This window comes from Phocoena phocoena, chromosome 6, assembly GCF_963924675.1.
Source record: "Phocoena phocoena chromosome 6, mPhoPho1.1, whole genome shotgun sequence".
Taxonomy (NCBI): domain Eukaryota; kingdom Metazoa; phylum Chordata; class Mammalia; order Artiodactyla; family Phocoenidae; genus Phocoena; species Phocoena phocoena.
Window position 1 is genome coordinate 93,171,599 of NC_089224.1, and position 21,679 is coordinate 93,193,277.

A 21,679-nucleotide genomic window follows, 5' to 3' on the forward strand; every position below is an offset into this window, starting at 1 on the left:
ACAATATCCAGCCTAAATGTCACAGGCCACCCCCCCCCCCCGCACCAGCCTGCTACCTCACACACTCCTTTCTGCCTTTTAACACCTCAATTCTGATTAGTTCTGCCCCCACTCACAGCCTCCAGAGGCCCCATGGAGCAAATGTATGGATAAGATGAAGATGTCACTGCTCATCATTTCTTCTCATCCCAGCAGAGCTCATGACAGCAGCCATTAATGGTGTCATTGCTCTTTGCTGTCTTCCATTTCTCCTGGTAGCTCTTCTAAGCCTTTAATCCTCTCAAATAAGCTCCATAACGTTCACAACCATCATGGAGACATCAGTGGACATCAGGCAAGAAGCCTCTTGAAATTCTGCCCTTCCCCTCCTGCTCTCCCCTTCCAGCCATCACTTGAGTGATCTGGGCCATTCTTTCATACGTCTTCTCTGGCTCACCCATCACATGCCCTAGACACTCCTCTCAAACTCGGATGCACATTAAATCACGAGGTGGCTGCCCCAGTGTCTGTCCCAAAGATGGGGTCAGAGGGTCTCAAGCGGAACCCCTGCATGTGATTTATTTTAAAAGCTCCCCCAACAAGGCGATTCTTAAAATAAGACAAGGTTGGGTACCACGGTCCAAGATCACTATCTACTCCCATGGTTTCAACTACCAAATCTGGAGCACTTTTCTGAGCTGTGTTCTCACATCTCTCAACGCATTCCAGAACCACCACTGCACATCCACAGGCATCTCAAACTCAACATGTACCAACTACACTCCTCATCCTTCCTGTTAGGGGCTGAACTGTGTCCTCAAAGATTCATATGGTGAAGTCCTAACACCTAGTACCTCAAAATCTGACCTTTCTTGGATATAGGGTTTTTAATGAGGTAATCAAGTTAAAATGAGGTCTTTAGGGTGGACTGTAATCCAATATGGCTGGTGTCCTTAGAAGAAGAGGAAATTGGGATACAGACGTATGCATACAGAAGAAAGGTCATATGAAGATACACAGGGAGGTGGCCATCTACAAGCCAAGAGATGCCTCAAAAAAAAACCAACCCTGGGCTTCCCTGGTGGCGCAGTGGTTGAGAGTCCGCCTGCCAATGCAGGGGACACGGGTTCGTGCCCCGGTCCGGGAGGATCCCACATGCCGCAGAGCGGCTGAGCCCGTGAGCCATGGCCGCTGAGCCTGCGCGTCCGGAGCCTGTGCTCCGCAACGGGAGAGGCCACAACAGTGAGAGGCCCGCGTACCGCAAACAAAACAAAACAAAACAACAACAACAACAAAACCAACCCTGCCAACACCTTGATCCTGGGCTTCTAGCCTCCAGTTATGAGAAAATGTTCCATTGTTTAAGCTACCCAGTTTGTGGTACTTTGTCATGGCAGCCCTAGCAAACGCACAGACTTCCCATGCCCTCCTTGCTCTCTCCTACTTCTCCATCTTAGTCAATGGAATCACCATTCATTCACCATTGCTCCCCACTCTCCCTCGCCTACCATATCTACCCATTCACTAAACTGTGTCAATTCTTCCTCCTGAACATCTTTCACATCTGACTCCTTCCCTCCAAACCCACTATCACTGCCTTAATTCAGGTCCTAATCATCTCCCCTAGGATATTCCAAGTCCCTTCCCCCTACCATTTCCCTTAGCTGTGTGGAGGCTAATCTTCCTGGAACAGATATCTAGCATGCCAATGGTCAGTTTTAAACCCTTCCATGTTTTCCCATTGCCTCAAGTCCAAGATCCTTGAGCGCAGCCTACTGAGTCCTCCAGCTACTTCCCACTTCAGCCATAACCTCCCATCCTCATGAACCATCAGCACTTTGGACCTGCTCGAAACTGCCCTAACACATAATACTGATCCACACAAGTGTCTTTACACACGCGCTTGGCTCTTCCTGGAACACCTTCCCTTGCCCAAACTCTGTGCCTGGCAAACACCTACTTCATCCTTCCAGTCCCAGCCTCAGAACCACCTCTCAACAAAACCTTTTATGACCCTCCTCCCCACCCAGAGTAATCACTACCTGTTCTATGCTGCCTCGGAAAGTTACACATACTTCACATTATGCTGTGATCATACCTTGGCAGGTGTCACGAATACAAACATCTCCAGGGACCAACCAGGTATCATAAATAAATGAAGTATCTAGCGAAAACAGATCTCGACTCTGCATGATTAGGACCAGTCATAATGCCTGCCTGGCTATGTCACCTTTTAAAACCTCATACTGAACAAAGCAAATGCATATGGCGCCAAATTCATGTAGCACACAGACTGCCAGTTTTGCAAACTCCAGCCAAAGGCATAAAACGTCAGGGCCATCATTTCTATTCCTTCTACTCCTTGAACTGAAAAGACTACAGAACATGCCTGTAGGTATTCCCATAGCATGTGGTCGCATTCCGATCTTCGTTCCTGCTGCCCAGCAGGGGTGACACTTAAAGCACACAGCTCCCCACTTACCTGAGTACAAGAAAAAGACGCAGCGTCGAGCTGTATAACCTCGAACTCACTGCTACTCAATACTTACCAAAAATATTATTTCTGAAGGAATAACATTCACAGGCAATATCCTGAAAGGCATCTAGCCCATTATTCCATGAGGAATGTGAAATGTCTATCCTTGTACAGAGCTACATCAGCCAAGAGCTACTTGTCTGAACTGTCTTGCTTTAGCTCCCATAGAATTGCTTTTCTGAGACAAACTCTGGCATTATGCCATTGACCCCTACTGGGCAACGTTGCTGTTGTCTTTCTAACCCCACGGTTATATTCATTGTAAAGAATTTGTTTGGAGACATTGTTCATTACATTAACATACTGAATGTTTAAAGAACCATTCATAAAATCCTCTCTCCTCCCAGCACCATGAAGAGTTGTGCCCTTTGTTTAGCCCTTATACTTGCAGGCTTTCTGGATCATACAGTTGTTTGTGTCCCCTCTTCGTGTCACCTACTAGCAAGGACAGTGAAATGTGTGGCCTTTTCCTAACACATGGATAGGACCCTGAGGGGGACCCTCTGCCTTGGTCTCTCCCGAAACTCACACTCTCACTTTCTCTTCCTGCATTTCCTTCCTGTGCTTACTAAGTTTCTTTACCTTCGGTAGGGAAATATTCAAGTAACTAACTTCTAGCGCTTCATTCACCACACAGTATTTTCATTTAGTTCCCACCTCTCCCGTTTGTGAGTTTTTTGAAGACAAGGCCTCCATCTTACTCATCTTTGTATCTGTGAAGGCTAATAAGTGACCATTAATTGAATATCAAATTGAACTGTATTACATGTGATTCCTTCTAGTTATGGATGAAATGCTAAATTAACTATCTCTTAAGGAAGCTCACTTAATTTCCCCAAAAGAGCAAAAGTAGTCCCTGGCCTCAAGACCAACTGGCATCTGGAGGAAAATAAAACTTATGGGGACTGATATGAGTAATATACACCAAACAAGTACAGGTATAAATACTATTTAGCTTTTAATCCTTTGCTATCGATTTTTCGAGTAATTGTTCCATTTTCTAGTAGTTAACCAGTTCTTTTGCAGAAGCATATTAACCAGGAATTTTCCACAATCAGTCAAGAGAGTGAATACAGTTAAAACCAAAATATTTTATGGCACATTAAAATCTGTCCACTCAAAGGGTACAGGACCAAAGAAAGCTGCAAGATGCTTTCGTTAGAACACGGAACTGTAAAGGAATGAAGGATTTCACCGCAGTGGAAAGAAGTACATCCACCAGTAAGGTCTGGTCAGTTGCACTCAGTGTCATCCAAGACCAATTATTATCAAAGTTTCCCATTGCTCTACTCATTTTCCAAGTTCTACAAACCTACATTTCATTCACGCAAATTTCTATCTTTAAATTTTTCTCAAACTTGGTTGGTAGGAGTATAACATGTTATCATTGTTTTGGAAATCGATTTAATCATTTTTCACCACTAGTCAAAAAATCATCCCTACCTTTTGAGGCAGTACATTCTGTAACTGGGAATCTACCCTAAACAAATCATCCAAAACACAGAAAAAGGTGTTCATTGCAGTGAAGTAGAGCTTCTGAATGGAATTAAGGTCACCTCTAATTATGATATACTATTAAGACAAAAGACTGTATACTCATTGTACTCAGCAGGGTTTCAACCAACTAGTAAAATGTGCAGAGGAAATATCAGAAGGAAATATCCCATAAAGTTGATACTGGCTATCTCTGGGCGGGAATTATAACAACTTTCTTTCTTCTTTATATTTTCTTTTGTCTTCTACAATGAACACATACTACCTTTGTAATTTAAAAAGTTTTTCTTAATAACCTTTCTAAACCTACTTGGAAACCAAATGATACTACTCTCAAATTAGTGATCTCACTCTTAGTCTCAGAAAATCACATAGATAGTCGTTGGGTGCAGTGCTTTTTTAAAATAGCAAAAAATAAAATAACATAAAATAGCAAACAAATGAGAAATAAAACTAAATGTCCAAAACTAGGGCAAGAGTTGAATGAAAAATAGTTTAACAACTTAATGGATTACTATTAAGCTATTAAAAATATAATGATTCAGACTATATTGTCACATAACAATAGGTAGAAATTGGTCAGTAGAAACAAAAACACATTTGTTACCTCTAGGTAGAATTACATCATAAAATAGACCATAATGGGAATAGACCATAAAACTAACATGATTCAATGAAAAATATATTACATTGGGGAACTGCAAATATGAACAGGTTTGATTTATTTAAATATTGCCATAATGTGGTTTCAAAAATAATTTTCAAAACTTTTTTAAGAATACTCTAAACAGGGGCTTCCCTGGTGGCGCTGTGATTGAGAGTCTGCCTGCCGATGCAGGGGACTCGGGTTCGTGCCCCGGTCCGGGAAGATCCCACATGCTGCGGAGCGCCTGCGCCCGTGAGCCACGGCCGCTGAGCCTGCGCGTCCGGAGCCTGTGCTCCGCCAACGGGAGAGGCCACAACAGAGAGAGGCCCGCGTACCGCAAAAAAGAAAAAAAAAATAGTGGGTGGTACATGAGAACACTCTGTGCATCTTCCTGACTCTGTCAGCCTTGAACCTAACCTAACCCCATGACTCCAACCCCTTCTAATCCAACCTACTTCTTAGAACCAGCCTTGAGCAACATCCATACCTATTACGTGCCTGGACCTATGCCCAACCTGATCCCAAACACCGCCTGTGTGACCTGCCTCTGCCTTGTCCCAGACAGGGAGCCTGAGGTCCTGGCCAGGTTTCCACATAGTATCAGCTTAAGGAGAAGATACTCAACAGCAAATAAAGGCATATAAGCTGATGAAGCAATACCAAAACACACTAAGTAAAATACCCACAGTTACTTGGGCTTCCTGAATAAATATTTATTATGAATGAGGAATTAGGTAGTGCTCAAAAAGAAAAAGCATGAATCTTATCTTTTGTTTCCTCAAATACATTTTCCTCAAAAGTAAGAACAAGTGAAATAAAGTACTTGTAAGTGAAATTGGGAGACTGAAAATTATTTTGAAATTACCAAAACTAATATATTTTAATCAACTGATTTAACACACTGGTAAGAAAAGCTGAGCTGCCAAGTACTTTTCATTCCCTTTCACAGAAAACCCAATCCTTGTCCAGTATTCCTTAAACTTGGAATAGTCATTATAACTGAATTAGTCTTCCATGGGATTCCTTAGCCCTTTAAATTTCTTTGATATAACATCACTACTGTTCAATGGGTTTTTATAAAATGTGGATTATGTATAACAATTTAGATACTACACATTTCCCCTAAAGCAAGCATCCAGCATATAAACCTAAGATAATGATTTTTTTCCACCCTCACTGAATCTGAAAGGTTAAAAACCAATGTAATTTCAAGTGTGGGCAAACTACAAACTATGATGTTAAAGTCTCAAGAATTTGCTCGGGAAAGTCTTCATCTCTGCCCACTCTTCATGTTTCCAGAAGTATCAGTGCTGGTGTCCAATGTCAAGATGTTTGTACCACCTGAGCCTCCCTTTACGATACAAGTAAGGATGCAAATACTTGGAGTTCTCCCATGTTTAGCTTGGGCTTGTCAGACTAAATTAACTCAGTGGCACAAGAACGTCAATTCTTTGAAGGTGAAACAGCCAGAGCAAAGTTGAAAAAAAAAGCATGAAGTCACTGCATAACACGATGGAGAGAATGATTTGTGCACATTATTCTGAATCTTCTATTTCAAGACAAGGACCTTGAGGCCTGGAAAGGGTGGGTCCTGTCAAAGGCCCCATGGACAGCGGTGGGGAAACTGGTACTTGAATTATGGTCGCCTGTCTTACTTAGTCTCAATCGGTCCACTTAATTTATGGATATCCAATTTAAAATATTTTAGAACTCTTCACCCAGCTTTAAGAAGGGGGCAGGGGAATGAACCCTAAAGCCCTGTCATGACAAAATAAGGAAATAAAAAATAAAAATTCTAACACAGCAATAATTCCAAACCATTATTTAAAAAATCACTAAGAAGCTATGAAATGTGCATTCAGTCATCAGATCTCCACTTACTAAAACTTAACTTCAGTGCTCTACTTTCTCACAAATTATGCATAGTTACTAGATTGGTAATTACACTACGTAGGATTTTTTTTTTTTAATCCAACCAAAACTACTTCTCTACATCCACACAGAGCTTTGTACAGTTTCTAGTGCAGAGCATACCTGCAACAAATGCTATTATTATTTACCAATATATAAAACTGCTATAATACAAAACTGCTTCAAACACACTGGCACCCACCTCCCCCAAAATATTCTTTCTATTCCTCTGACTTTAAAAAAAAAGCCACAAACAGGAAGGCCCACTAAGTATCATAAAAATGCCAACTCATCAAACAAAAAGGTCTGCCTTCCATCTGTCGTTCACTTCCAGTACTTTATTTTGCTTATATTACTCAGTTCTTCCATGACTCTACAATCCCGCACACACCCCACCTCGACCCTTCACTGAGTTAACCCCTTCTCATTCTGCAGATCTAATCAAATGTCACTTCCTGAGGGAAATCCTGAATCACCCCAAAGTCAGATGAGGTTCCCCATTTAATTTCTTCTGAAACTCCCTGTGCTTTTCCCTCGTAACACACATCACGTTTGTCCATATATATTTGGGTGCTCATTTGGTCAATATCCTCCTTCCCACTGGACTCTGTTTCATGCCCCCAGTGATGATCACTGCTTTGTTCCCCACTCTAGTCCAACTATTAGCATAAGAACTGGTACTGTGTATATAATAAAGACCTGTAGAATAATGAATAACCCTAATTCCACATAGAACAGCAACAAACTAGATCAGTGTTTTTCAAACCACCCTTCACAGCCAAATCAGTGTTTTCAAAACTTCTAAATTATGACCAACACTTCTTTTAAATGAAAACGAACAGATTATAACAGAAATGCGGGGGGATCATGCTTATTATATGTAGTAAGCTGCATGAAACTGTCATTTTCTTCATATATATGACCCTTTCTAACTATGGGTCATGGTCCAAAAAGTTGGAAAGCCACTGAACTGAATGTCCCAATACAACTCCTCCCCACTTCCCACCAAACTGCTCAAAAATGTGCAGAAAATGGCAAAACTGGCAGCAGTACTAGAAAGAGGCAGGGCAAAGCCAAAATCTCGGCATTATTTCCACTAACTCTGTGAAGGATAGGTAAAAAGAAAATTCTTGAACCACATGAATCTTAAAGACTCACACTGCACCTTTAGAAATTCAACAGGTCAGATGCTCTGATGAGTGCAGAAAAAAGTCTGAGTCGAACTCAGGAACGCAGAAGATACAACTGGCCCGATAAAGATGAGGACATACCCCAACTACATGGGAGGCACCTTTCAAACTAGCATAAGCAAAGGGACCCCAAGTGCAAATGAGGGTCAAAACTAACTAGAGACACACACAAAATACTGCTGCAGATTTTATTACAAACTAGAATACAAAAGTCTAAAGTCTACACTTAAAATTTAAGCTATACGCTGAAATATATATATAGTGTATATATATATAAATATGATGGAAATTGAGAAGAGGCAAGAAGGCAAAAAAATAAAGGCATACTAAATTCTCTGTTGTGCAGAGGAGTGGGATCAAAAGCCATTCAGTTCTTTGACTTTGGGAACCAGAGAAACACAGAATCATGAATGTATTTGGAAAACAAAGATAATCACTAGTAAAGTGGAAACTAGATTTGGCCATTTAAAAATAGTTTATGTATATGAAACAAATGATACATAGAAAAAGACAGAAAATAAAGTCCAGAAAGTATATTAGATTGAACCGTAGGAAACTGCTATTTTTATAGGTCAAAAGCAATCAAATAACAATTTCATATGACTCAATCCATCAACAATGACAATAATAATGTCAGCTAATTTGTTCAGTGTACGAGGCACTTTTAAAGGATTGACTGAAAATCTATGTATGCATGTTCCTTTACAAATAAAAACTGTAGTCCTAGAGACATTATGTAATTTATCTGAGGCCATGCAGCTAGATACTGGTGGGAAGAAGTAAACCAGTGCTTTTCACAGTACCTCTCAGAAAAAAAACTTAAAGAATTAAGGTCAAACATATTGGCCAGGGCTTCCCTGGTGGCGCAGTGGTTGAGAGTCCGCCTGCCGATGCAGGGGACACGGGTTCGTGCCCCGGGCTGGGAAGATCCCACATGCCGCGGAGCGGCTGGGCCCGTGAGCCATGGCCACTGAGCCTGCGCGTCCGGAGCCTGTCCTCCGCAACGGGAGAGGCCACAACAGTGAGAGGCCCGCGTAACGCATAAAAAAAAAAAAAAAAAAAAAAAAAAAACATATTGGCCATAACAATAAATATTAAAGGAATAAGTTTCCCTTTGAGAGGTATGTTAAAATCCAATTAAATGTTGCTTATAAGCAAAAATATATGAAACAAAATGACAGACACCAACAGTTTAAAATCAGAAGGATGAGTGAAATTATTTCAGACAAAGAAAAGAAGAAAACACTGGGATTAATATCAGGAAAATAGTAGCATGCAGTGCCAAACGCATAAAGGGTTATTTTATATTGATAAACAAAATAAAGGCCTAACAATAATCTTTATGCATTTAATATTATGGTAACACATAGAAATTGCTATAAAGAAACTGACAAAAGCCCATTTGTAGAAAGAGACTAAAGGACCATTATTATCAGTCTGTGACAGCTCAAGTACAGAATCAGGACATAGAGGATATGAATAATATTACTATAGTGGCTGAGTTAATAAACATATCTGCACTTGTCACCTGTAGAAACCATGCTCTTTTCAATCCTCAGGACACAGAAATCCCTAATAGACAATAAGTAAAAATTGTACAAACCTCACTTAATTACCATGATAAATAAAACCGATAATTTATGCAAAAGTTTCTATGTAAACAATAAAGCAATATTCAGCCAAGTCATACTGAGCCGCTAGCTGCATTCCCAATAAAGTCAGGTATTAACAAAAATATTTACTGTCCCTGTACTGTTTTAAATTTTTAGTGATTATATTAGCACAAAACATAGAAGTTAAGCTATCTTCATTTTTTTAACTGCCACCTTCGGACTTTTATATGAAAATTCCTCCTCCCTCAATAATGACTGACTCAAAATTTAAAATAAAATACTGCTCATTATTTCAAAATCATTGAAAATGAAGTCATGTACGTCAAAGATGACAACAAAGTTGATCCATGTCTACTCCTTCATTGAAAACAAATGACCTAATATCAACTCAAGAAGTGAGAACCAGAGTTTTGTCTATTTTCTTGATTTTTTTCCCCATCAAATCAGCCCATCTTTTTCTTTAATCAATGTCTCCCTCCTCTTCTATTCTCACCTCCCAGTTTCACTAACCTATCTGAACTCACCTTTCAAGCCCCCACATAAATGCCACTTTCTCAGAGATACTTTCCTCACCCTCGCAGACAAGGTCAATCCCCAGGACACTTCCAGGAGACCCTGCTTTCCTCCCTAATTCCAAGTAACTTGGAGTTACTTGTTCAGAGGCTGTCTCCTTCACTAGATTGTAAATCTCATGCAGTCGAGACTGTGTCTTATTTACTAGAACATGTGGAGATGGTAAATATATTGATTCTTTTATTCAGAAAATTTCAGTTCAAACAAATTTTTAATTCAAAATATTTGAGTTCTACGTGCAAGGTATTACCCTAAGGGTATTACACTGGGAAAACGGCAGTAAATAAAACAGGAATTTTTTTTTAATTAATACTTTCCCTCATCAAAGAAGTAAAAACAATATAAATGCAATGGAGAAGAAAATAACAGGCAAGCTCGATAAATGGGAAGGGTTATACAATGTTAAATGTAGTGATCATTAGAGAAGGCCACACTAAGAGGTGACATTTGAGTTAGGATGTGAAAATGATGACAAAGCAACCATATGGACGCCTGGAAACAGAGCATTCCAGCAAGCGGGTACAGTCGATGGCAAAGGGCTAGAAACCAGTCTACTCTGTAGGTAAGTCCATACATAGTGCTCGTTTAAAGTAAGGACAGAACTCTGGGAACATGAGTACCTAAAGATGGGCAGAGAAGCAAAAACTCTTAAAAGAATAAAGAAGCAAACAGAGGTAGGAAATGATTAAATATGATACATATTAAATACTGTGACTATCATGTGGTCCATGAAGAATTAACGTAAAAGATTTTAATGCCATGTGTACTTAGGATACAAAGCAAAATGCTATAAATATTCAGTAAGATCAAATATTTTAAAAACTGCAAGAGTTATCCCAAAATGGAATAAGGAAGTTATCCCTGAGCAGTGGAACTATGGATGAGCCTCCTGGACTTGCCAAATTCCAAAATGAGCATGTACTGTTTTTACAACTTTCAAATGGAAATCAGTATAATTTTAAAGAATCATAATGGCTTAGAGAGAAAAAGGCTGAGAACAGATTATCTTTGCTCTATCTTACTGCAAGAAGGTATGCCAATATAATTTCCTGAAATGAAAATACATTTTTAATTGGAAAAGATCTTTTTGTAACCAGGTAAAGAGCAAAGTTCTACTGTATGTTATTTTTAACCTTCATCAAGCAATTAAAGCTTAAATTTACTTGACCAGAGTTTATAAACCCCCATGGCAAACTTGCTGGGGTTTCTCAAAGTCTGGGCTTTAGGCTGAGAAGTTTTTCAGCTTGTCTTTTACTACAGTGATGACAGTAATATGATACTCAATGCTGTTAGTACAGCAGTAAACTAAAACTATATTTGCAACTCCACTCAGGCCCCAAATCACCAAGAATCTTCCAATTCTTTTCAGGATGTTTTTTTCCTTTGCCTGAATGGATTGTTTTGGAAGCTTTTATTCATCTCAAAGGAACATCAAACTGAAACTCCATCTCCTTTGTATCATACCAGGACCACCTCATCAGAGAAGCCATAGTGGATGTTCACTGAATGTTTGACAACCTACAAAACTATTTTAAGCACCTGCTGGATAGAAAAAGTACCTGAAGAATCAAAATATGACTTACTGTCCTTGTTAAGACACCTAGTACTTATATCAATGGGAGAGGATCCTTTCACAATGTGTTCGGATATCAAATCATCACATTGTACACTTTAAATATCTTAGTTTTGTCAATTACACTTCAATAAAGCTGGGAGGAATTTTTTTTAATAATTTTTAAAAACCCACTGAGTATATATCACTTTTCTCACTCTAAAACTTCTCTCCACCTTACCACATCAATTTCATTGGTATTTACTCTGACATATAACAAGTACTCCTGAATACTGCCACGCCTTAGCTTCTCAGCTAAGTTGCAAGCTCAAATTTCCAGCTACCAGCCGAAAATCTCTGCCTCCTTAGCTTTAGACATGTCTAAAACCAGCATGCCGCACGGACACAATCCTCATAGCCTCATGCCCCTGCTCTCTGCTAATGGCATCGACGTGCCCTTTTTTTGTCCCCAGAAGCTCCCTGCACCCTTCTAGGCTGGGAGGCTGGGAGGCTGGGAGGGCTGACCCAAAGGGCTTCCCTGGTGGCGCAGTGGTTAAGAATCCGTCTGCCAATGCAAGGGACACGGGTACGAGCCCTGGTCCGGGAAGATCCCACATGCCGTGGAGCAACTAAGCCCATGCGCCACAACTACTGAGCCTGCGCTCTAGAGCCCGCGAGCCACAACTACTGAGGCCCACACGCCTAGAGCCCGTGCTCTGCAACAAGAGAAGCCACCGCAATGAGAAGCCTGTGCACCGCAAGGAAAAGTAGCCCCTCCTTGCTGCTACTAGAGAAAGCTCGCGCACAGCAAGAGACCCAACGCAGCCAAAAGTTAATTAATTAATTAATTAATTTAAAAAAAAAAAAAAAGACTGACCCAAAGCAGACCACCACTCAGCCACAAATTGTAACCCATCACTCACATGCAGCTCCCGGGCCTTCGATATGGCTCCTCTGCACGGAATGAGCTTCTCAGCCCACTTGCCCATTGAGGCCAGAAACCCCCTGCAAATGTTTCCTCTACTCCAAGGTAGAGTTACTCTCTCCATCCTCAGATATTCAGATGGCACTTTGTTTAAACCTCGGTTTACAATATTTATCACTGTCTGCGTGATCCCAGGCATTTGTATCCATGCCTCTCCATGTCTAGAAGCTGGCTGAGAGCAGGGAACCATCCTTTCTTGCTGGTTGTTTTTCCTTCTTTAATTTTTTTTACTGTAGTGTCCTCAGCCAAGCACAGGGACTGAATCTCATAAGCATGCAGAGATTTTAGCTGCATGAAACTGAACTGACAGGGTCTCAGATAAAGGGAGGAGAGCACAGATCCTACTGAATTTGGAAAAGCCAAGTCATCCTGCCCTAGCCTTTGAACCTCTGGGTCTCTGTGTCTACTCAGAAAGTAAAGCAAGCAGTTCTCTGTGGAATTATAATAAATACCACGTACAGAATGAATTCCTCCTTTTCTCGACATGACAATAATCCCTCTCCCAACAAATCATAGTCCAAGATGGCAAAGCAGCCCCTTAACAAAAGGCAATTCTATTTCAGCTGTGCTGCTCCCTGGGCTAAAAACTCTCCATCCTTATCACCTGCTGATTGCCGACTGCTAGGGGGGCCTCGTTTAATGCTCCCATAATGAAACCTGCCTGTAATGAGTAACTCCCCCTATCTGCTCTGCTCTGGAAGCAGTTGATAGGCGCTCCCCAGCTGCCTTGCTTTGCACCTAACGAAAGGTTCGCAGATACCCACCACGTGCTTCTAAATGCCCCGCCTTCCCTCACCAGAGACTGGGGTGAAGCAGAGTCCTGGTGGAAACAACATTCTGGGGCAATGATATTTGTTGTCTTGGTTGTCATGCAGCTGGAAATTGTTTTCTTCTTTCCCATTCATAATAGCCCAACCTTCCCATCTCTGGGACAAAAACCCTTTTTTGTGTTTGTTTTTGGTTTTTTTTTTTTTTTTGGCTGGGCCACACGGCTTGTGGGATCTTAGTTCTCTGACCAGGGACTGAACCCGTGCCCCCTGCAATGAAAGCGTGGAGTCCTCACCACTGGACCGCCAGGGAATCCCTCATAGCACGCTGCACCGATTCAGGAAGAGCCATGCAGGCTCCTGGGACCTCAAACGTCTGGCCCATGGTGGCAATCTCAACCACAGCCTCTCCAAAACAAAAAGAGGCAAGAGAGAGCACATGCACGCACAGACACATACCCCACATGCATCAATATATATAAACACAAACATTAGGTTTGTATAAGCAGAAGTACAATTATGGAAGGCTACGTAACAAATTCATGACAGAGGGGTTGGTTACATCAGATGGGTACGCTAGAAAGAGCAGAGGGATATTACATTTACTTTAGACATATCTGTATCATTTGAATCATTACAAAACCCCCATCTTTCTATAAATGAATGCAGCTATCTTCTGGTGAGAACACTTTGTACTGTGTTCATAGCCGAGTGACTTAAACAGGATAAGTAAAATGCATTAACCAAGCAGAGTTCACTGTGGCATGACCTCAAAATAGGTCTGACTTCCCACCAAGGCTAGGTTTGGATTATTCTAGGAAGCAAGTCATCAACTGAATACAGAACCTCAAACACAAATTGCATCAAAAGTAAGAATATCTGAAATGAGAAGGAAGCAAGCCAGGGCTACAGATAAGACACAGTTACGTCTATCTCTGGACTTGACAACTAAGAGGTAAATCTGGGCAAAAATGTTTCAAGTTTATAAAACGAAAATGAGAATACCAGGATCCATCTCTTCTCATCTTGTTAAGAAAAGCTAACTGACCTGAAAACACTGGGCCTAGTTTGAAGAAAACATTCCTAAAGTTGAAACTCAACAAACATGCTCCATATCTGAAGATGTTTCAAAAGAACTTCAGTCATGAACATAATATGATAGAATGCAAGCTCCTCGAGAGAGGGGACCTTCTGTGTCTTGTTTCCTACTGTTCCAGAGTACCTAGTAGGTGTGCAACAAATATCTACTGCATCTGGAATAAATGAACAAATTAAAGATTAAGGAACAAAGTAAACGAAAACTAGAATTAGCAACTAGATAATATCAGTGCCTATTCTTATTTTATAGATATAAAAAGAATTGGGCTTCCCTGGTGGCGCAGTGGTTGAGAGTCCACCTGCCGATGCAGGGGACACGGGTTCATGTGCTCCGCAACGGGAGAGGCCACAACAGTGAGAGGCCCGCATACCGCAAAAAAAAAAAAAAAAAAAGAAAAAAAAAGAATGGAACTTCGACTCATTCAGCAATAACAACACTGGAAATTAAAAGCCCCTTGATTCCCTCTATCTTGATTACCTTTTTCTCTTCTGTGTTTCTTGTTTTATCTCCTAGGTCCCTCCCAGATCTTAATCTCCTAGGAGCCTTCCCTCACCCTCACCTCCAACCCATGCCCCTGAGGGTCAGGTGCCCCTGCTTGGTGCTCCCACAGTGCCCTGAGCTTATCTCCCTCATCACACCTGTTACACTGAATTGCAATCATCATCTGTTAATATGTCTGTAAACTCAGCTCCTGCTGGAGGGTAGGAATCCTGCCTTATTCATCCCCCCTCCCTGCCTCCATCTAGCACCTAGCACAATGCTTGGGTTATAGCAGACTGTCAGTTCAGTGCTGCTAGGGGTAGAACAGAACTTGTTTCCTCTGCCACCAAATCATTGCTCCTTCCAAAGAGCCAGGAGTATCCTTCTGTTAGGGCCAAGTTTCAGAATGAAGGCGGCTTGGGGATTGGTCAAGAAGAACCGCTTAAACATAGAGGAAGAAAGTTGAGTATAGCAGACTTACATGAAATCGAACCCAGTCTATTGTTCTGAGATTTAAGAAAATGGGAAAAAAGAAAACTTGCTAAAAAGGAATGGTTCACAGTAGCCCTCTCTGTACAGTGAATCCTAAACCTTAAGAAGCCAAGGCACACACAATGGCCATGATGAACAAGAGTTCCTTTAACAACAGTTTCAACCTTGGAAATCCCACCCCAGAGAGATCCATAACCAGGTTTTATTAGTCCAACTTTCTCTCTTTCAGAGAAAGAGGCTGGTTCTGAAATCCCTTTCCTTTATCTCCATATTAAATAAACACAACCTGATCTACCTCATTCAGGCTTACACGTTATTTGTTTTAGCACTGGACTAAAGTTAAGAGTCTGCCCTGTCCTTAACACCACTTTTTTTAAAAACAGTACCACAAAAATCAAATAAATTATAGCCTAAATCCACACATGTAGTAAAATAGTCCTCTCATTTCTGAAAGAAATTTGAATGTTACATGAGCTTCAAAGTTGAAGTTTCTACAGTACTGATCAGATGACAGGAGCCAACATCCAAGGATTGAGACAATTTTCTTTGCCCCACACCCCCAGGTCAATAATAGTAACAACAACATTACTTTGAAATCATACCAACCTGCTGCAAAAAAAAAAGCCAGGGAATTTAAATAAAATCACCAAAACCAGCACTCTCCCTCCCCCCTCCTAAAAAAACCAAAAAACTTTGAGTTACTTCAACTTAACTAATTTAATTAATTGATTAAACGTGCCAAACCCAAGTTCCCTTGCAGAAGATAAAACAAACTGCTGGGAGGATCATTCACTCAAATTGTATTCAGAAGACAGTAAAAAGCAGCTGACCTAGTCTCCTTTCATCATCTGTCTCCTTATTAGCCCAGCACCTCCAGATGCGAAGGCAATTAGAAGACTTACTCAAATCAGCTGTACCTTTGACATGCAGCTGAAAGGCCACCCACTCCCACCTTTGACACAGAGGTATTGTGTGTGAGAGGAAACCTCCAGAGTTGCTGGAAGTCTCTCCCAAATGGAGCCCACAGAGATTCTTCCTGTCTGAGAGATAATGAGCTATACACCTTCGCTCTGGAGAGTTAGGGGAAAGGACAACATCAACAAAAGAGGCACACGACCAGAAAGGAGGTTCTTAGAGAAGTATTCCTCCACAGCACTGGGCAAGCTACTTCTAGTGGAGGTTGAACTTAAAGGATCTCCGTGGTTGTGTCAGCCCTCACTGCAACACCAAGGGTGCTTCTCCCTTCTCCCCAACATCACCCCCTTACCTTTTACAAGGGCGTTAACCCCATTTCTAAACTAATAATAATTCTCTTCTGTGCTGCAAATATTCAACCACTGTGAAATACTATGTATCACATACACACAGTCAAGAATGTCGGTTGCCGTGAGATTCACGTTTCAATTAGCATTAACTAGCAGGCCCTTCCCTAAACAAAAACAAAACAAAATGCTTTCTTGGTCAGCTCTGAGCCTGGAGAGCAATTTTAACCCACATGCTTCAAGGGCCTCGCAAGGTCCAGATGTAACATAATAACATCATTAATTTTCACTAAATTAAATTTCTCAAAAGGCCACTATCAATTTGGGGGCAATACGGGAGAAGAAACTGCATATTCTTTATTCTGTAACCTTTCTATAATCTGGATAAACTGGCAGCAGCGCCCTGAAACTCACTCGGCATGAGTTACGAGGGTATGTGATGGAATCAGGGCCCAGGCACCTCTCAATCATTTCAGCCCTCTATGCCCAGTATTTGTGACTCAGTGCCTTCCTGCGTTGTGGGGTTAAACCGTACTTCCCCCTCCCTGTCCCTAGGTAGTACAATTCCTTAAAATAACAGCCAAGGTCCCCACAATTTATCGCCTTGTATCTTTCCAGCCTCCATTACTCCGGACTCCAACTACATAGTTCACTCCCCACCATTCATCTTTTAAGAGACACATCATTTTCATCCTTCAAGTCCCTTTTGTGAAGTCTTCCCCAGAGACAGAATTTAATTTTCCATTGCCTGGCATGCCAAGTTTCTTAGATTCTACAGCTGCCGCCTAGTTATGCAACCCAGCTGCTATATATTGAAGTTAGCTGCATCTTTTCCCTCTGTACTGCAGCTCTTTCTAGAGCCTCCTTTTTCTCATCCTTGTATCTGCCACCGTCGAAGGAATGCAGTAACTGCTTATCCAATTAAAATTTCCTCCTTTTCTCCCAACTTTCTAAGGCATCCATAATAGCTCTCCATGAGATAGCTAAATAACACTACAGGGATTTGGAACATAGCGTGGTATGTAAACATTAGAAACCAAATAAGATGCTGAGTTAGCAAGGCCAGAGCAAGCTTTCAAATTTTAAACCAAGTTTTATTACATCACACTTCACTTTTAAAATACACCATGTTCCTCAAGTGTGTATGCATATAGGTACCAAAAAAAAAAAAAATTAAAGAAAAGGGAGACAGGCCACACATCAAGCACGATATTAAAATCGTGACCTCAAACTAAATCTCAGGTCTTGTTATTTGGACACTTTGAGCGTCCCAGTGAAAATGATACAGTATATTCCACTCAGGTTGCAACTTTCCTTACTAAGCATTTGAAATAAGATTCTCCTGCCTAAAAATCATGAACTTCAGACTGACTGTCACTATGTATCAAAAAGACTTAGCAAGTGAGAGTTTTACTTGCTTTGAATTTTCCAGTAGGTCTAACAGTCAGAACAGATTCAGTAAAACCTTGAGAAGTCTGTGGTAGAATCTTCTTTTAAATCAAATTACTTTTCGGAAAAGATTAGCTTCAAATAAAAACAGACGTTTCAAACTCAGGTGTTGAAAGGGCTGCCACTTACATTCCCATGTCTGGTAACTTTTCCCATCACTCACAGAGATTTCTGAGATCCACTGAGTGCCCTCAGCACTGAGCTGTAGCTCATCTCTTGAGAGACAGCGATGCAAATGGGAAGTTGGCCAGGTCAGACTACAGACTCCAAGTCAATTTTAAGGTTAAGTAGCTCACCCACTTTAAATAATACGGGTAATGGAAGACTGACTGGGGTGGGGTAGGGTGGTATTATTGATGTCCTTGTGCAGGAGGAAAGAAAAAACAGGGGAGAACCGACTCCCAGCTCCAGGTTCTTCCCCCTCCAGGCATCTCCCACTGCTGCTTTTCCTCAACCCTCTTGGCCTTCCTGCCCTCCCCCTTACCTCCCAGACTAACAGTTGACACTTCCCTCTACTCTCTCCCTACTGTTCTAGCATGGGATAACCACCCTCCAGTTTGTAGTTATGTGGGGGGAGCTGGAAGGAACAGCAGAGATGATCAAACCCCTCCATTTTCCAGATGAGTACACCAAGAAGGAGGACCAGCTGACCTAACCGGCTAAAGTCGCACCACTAGGGGACGTGGTGTGTCTGTGGGATCAGATTATGATAACCCAGTCCTCCTGCCTGGCCCCTCAGCCCGGCCCTCCCGCCACACACTACCTCTTTCTCTGGCTACTTGGCTTCTTTATCCTCAAATTAAATGGTATCAGGAAAAATGCGTCTTAATAATGCTGATCATTATTCACACTTTTGCTTTTGGGGCAAATATGCTCCGGCCTCCCCAGAATTGGAGAATCAAGGGCAGAAACAAATGGATGACATTATGTATGTGTGTGTTAATGCAATTTAATTCGGTCCAAATAGCCATAATTTCAGTACACACCCTTTTTCCTTGGGGCTTACTACTCTTATTTGACAAGGGAATAGTTTCTTAGGAAAATGAACTTAGTTTTAAACCAGCACGGCCTCCCTCTAACCCGAATTGCAAGCTTTGAATAACAGACCTCCTGCTTCACAGTTATGTTTAGGCTGGGCAAACGACACTTAATGCAAATAGGTGAAAATCACGGATTGTTAAAGCCCGAAGGAATAGAGGATTTTGCTCTCATAACTGCAGTCACCTGTTTTCAAGATTCATGTTTGTAAATATGTATCTATTCCAATGGGAAACAACGCGTTCATAGTGAAACTTTAACAAGTCAGCGCTCACTGGAAACCCACATTTAGGAAACCTCCATAGATTTCAACAACAAAAAAAAGAGAAGTAGCAGCAGAAAGCAGCAATCTCAGGCCCCAGACTGAAGGCAGCAACAAGTCCTGGATACCGTCATTCTTACACATCAAAGTCCAAATGGCAGCAAAGAAAAACAAGAATAAATGGTAAATCCATTCACAACAAACTAGTCCTGCGCACACGCGCGCGCACACACACACACAACGAGCCCGTCTATTTCAAAACCACCAACTCAAAGCCAGGTCCCTCCCTTGCCTTAGATTCCCCAGTTACTTGATAAACGTGTTTGTTAGACGTCCGGACAGAAACTTAAGTTTAAAGTCCTCAGGCGGGGAGAGACCGTTGCGTGGCCGGTGAGAAGCAAGTGGTGCGGAAGCTCGGCGCTGCGGGTCGCGGGGACCCCCGGCGGTCCACGTCCACCGGGACGCGGCTTGGGGGTAATGTTGAGCGCCTCCCGCCTGCCAGCTCGGGCCCCCACCCAGACCCAGGTAACCGGAGACCACCTACGTGTCACTTGGGCGGGTCCCGGCCGCTGGCACGGGGCACAGCGTGGGGGACGGGAGGGCCGGCGGCCCGGACGGCTGCGGCCACTTCTCTCGCGGGGCTCGATCAACTGGTTGGCTGGGGAGGCCAGGAGCGCCTCGCCTCCTGCAGGTCGGCCCGCGAGCATGCACACCCACCCACACCCGGCTCAGGCGCGCGCGTACACACACACAGACACAGACACACACACACACACATACACACAGCCACAAAGCCTGTCTGCCGCAGGACAGCGCGCCGTTTGGCGGCGGAAGGGACCCGGCGAAAGCTGGCGCCGCGCTCAGAAGGCACCGTCCCCTCGCGCCACCCCGCGCCGCGCCAGTTCCTTTACCTGCGCCCGTCGCCGCCGCGCGTCCGGCTCCCGCCGCCCCCGGGCTGGCTTCAGGCTGCGCGGTCAATCCCCGCAGCCCCCGCCCCGCGGCCCGCCGAGCCCGGCCCTCCGCCCGCCCCTCGGCCGTCGCCCGGAGCGGGGCCGCCCCCTGCGCCCACCCCGCCGGGGTCCCGCGCGCGCGGCCGGGAGGCCGGGGAGGGCTCGGCGGTGCCGGGGCCCAGGCCGCCCGAGATCCCGGCAGGCTCCGCTGGGGGACAGGGGCGTCGCGGCTCCGGGAGCGTCAGCCGCCGCTCGGCCCCGACTGCTCCGGCTTTGGCGCGCTGGCAGGGCGGCGGGGGAGGGGGGCGCCGAGGGAGGGCCGCGGGAGCAGGGCGGACGCCTGCCCCCTTCTTCCTCCGCCTTCTTTCTTTTCTGCAGGCTCCACGTAGCACAAGTCAGCAACTCCCACACCCCCCGACTCCCTCCCCCTGGCTCATTCCCTTACCTGGCGCGACGCCCCCAGAGCCCCTACCCTCTGTGCTCCTCCTCCCCCATCCAGTTGCCGGACTCCCCGCCCCGCCTGCAGGGGCGGGGGCGGAGGGTAGCCCAAGCCTCCCATTCATCATCTTCCCACCGCCCCACACCCGGATCGGACCCACCAGCGTCTGGAGACCCACGGCCTCCAGCTCCGGATCTCCATCCCCACCCGCTCCCGCGCTCACCTCTGCGACCGACAACTTGCGGGGCTCGGGCGGCCTCTCCTACACGTTGCATTTTCATTTCGTCGCTCTTCTCTCCCCACTTGAAAAGCTCTGGAAGACATCGCAGGGCCCGCAAAATCCCCGATGTCTGGCCTCTCTCGTAGTTCCGTTTCCAAACTTTCCCGGAGGCACGGAGTTTCTCCCAGTGCAGCCTTCAAGTCAAGGCTGCAAAGAACGCAGAGTCAATTTTGCTGCCGGAAAGGTGCACACGTTTCCATTTCTGAGTTTTCGATTGCCTGGGTCTGCAGACCAAAGCAAGTGTGACTGTGTTCCCCTAGTTCTCCATATCCATGATTATAAATTTCTCTTCCGCTTTCCCAGTGTAACTTTGCAAGTGCAAACTATCAATTTTAGAAGAGTAATTAAGGGCGGGGAATACACACCTGGAGGTGTGGTTGGGAGCGGCGGAGGACTAAGGCCTGGGGATGGTTCTCGGGAAAGTGGCGGGCACAGAGATTCGCCCAGGTTCTGGAACAACACCCGGTCCACCGGGGGCTCTCCAGCCGCGCCACCCCCTACCCACCTCCCACCCTTGGCTTCCTGGGGTGTTGGCAATTCTCTGCCTCTAGCTCCACTGCTAAAGCCGCGACACAACAAAAGTAGCAGCTTACAAGTAAAAACTGGGCAAACTCTAAACGGCACGTGGGGTCTACGACAGCAGTATGTCAGGGAACTTGGCAGGACTGATACAAGTACATAT

The 21,679-nt window shown here is 43.7% G+C and overlaps 1 protein-coding gene across 1 annotated transcript in view; it reads right to left on the bottom strand.

Moving 5' to 3' along the window:
• LPAR1 (lysophosphatidic acid receptor 1) overlaps positions 1-21,265 on the bottom strand; it is a 159,201-nt gene extending 137,936 nt beyond the window's left edge. The window contains exon 1 of the mRNA XM_065878722.1: positions 20,941-21,265. The gene's annotated coding sequence lies outside the window, so the exon portion shown is untranslated. The remainder of the gene's footprint in view (positions 1-20,940) is intronic.
• Between the last annotated feature and the right edge of the window lie 414 nt (positions 21,266-21,679).